The following is a 798-nucleotide window of genomic DNA, read 5'->3' as shown; positions in this document are numbered from 1 at the left end:
TTTTGATTTGATCCACTGTGGCTGTAGGAACTGAGTATGAAATATTGCTCCCAGCTCTCATCCAAACCATTCAAAGTCCAGTGGTTGCTCTTAGAATTTGATACCAACTCTTTGTAAAATTTTGTCAGCAATAAACATGTCCAGAATTTTTGTGTGAGATTGGRATATATAGCAATAGGTAATTATGTTCCCCATGCAGCACAAATCCTGAATCTCAGCTCTGACCTTGGTCAAAGTTTCTGAGAATGTTACTGATATGACAATCAGAAGAAAACCAGTTTTAATTGTTATCTAAATGATCACTGTTCCATCTGAAAGAAAATGGCTGCAGAAATTTCTGTTTCCTGCCATTTCCTGCCTCAATTCTTTGAGTGCATCCATAGAAAARTTTCATTGAAATTGAAGGGCATCCATATATGATGACAGGTTCATGCCCAAGTGTCCAGCCACACATCCAGAGTATTGCTGATGGGTTATTACAGTGAGGGACTGGACGAAGGGAAAAGTGATAAAAGGGTTGGCTTTGGAGACTGGAAGATCACCTTCTTCCCCTCCATCATTGGCAGTCAGTATTTCTCCACATGAAACATTAAGTTGAAAAGCAGGAGCAGAAGCATTTCTTCGTCTTGCAGTTTCCTGTCTTCTCTAGCTCTATTACTGCATATAAGACAAACATTGTTTTAGGATTCTAATCCCAAAACAAGATCCTAAGGCTTTGAAAGCATACTATGTCTCCAGTTTTCCTTACTTAGCTTGCCTTTCTGAACATGTGCTACTCCATTTCCCATCAGCATTCTT

Source organism: Malurus melanocephalus, unplaced genomic scaffold (genome assembly GCF_030028575.1).
Source record: "Malurus melanocephalus ecotype Western Australia unplaced genomic scaffold, MMel_1.1 scaffold_217, whole genome shotgun sequence".
Taxonomy (NCBI): Eukaryota; Metazoa; Chordata; class Aves; order Passeriformes; family Maluridae; genus Malurus; species Malurus melanocephalus.
This window is presented reverse-complemented; position numbering follows the sequence as displayed.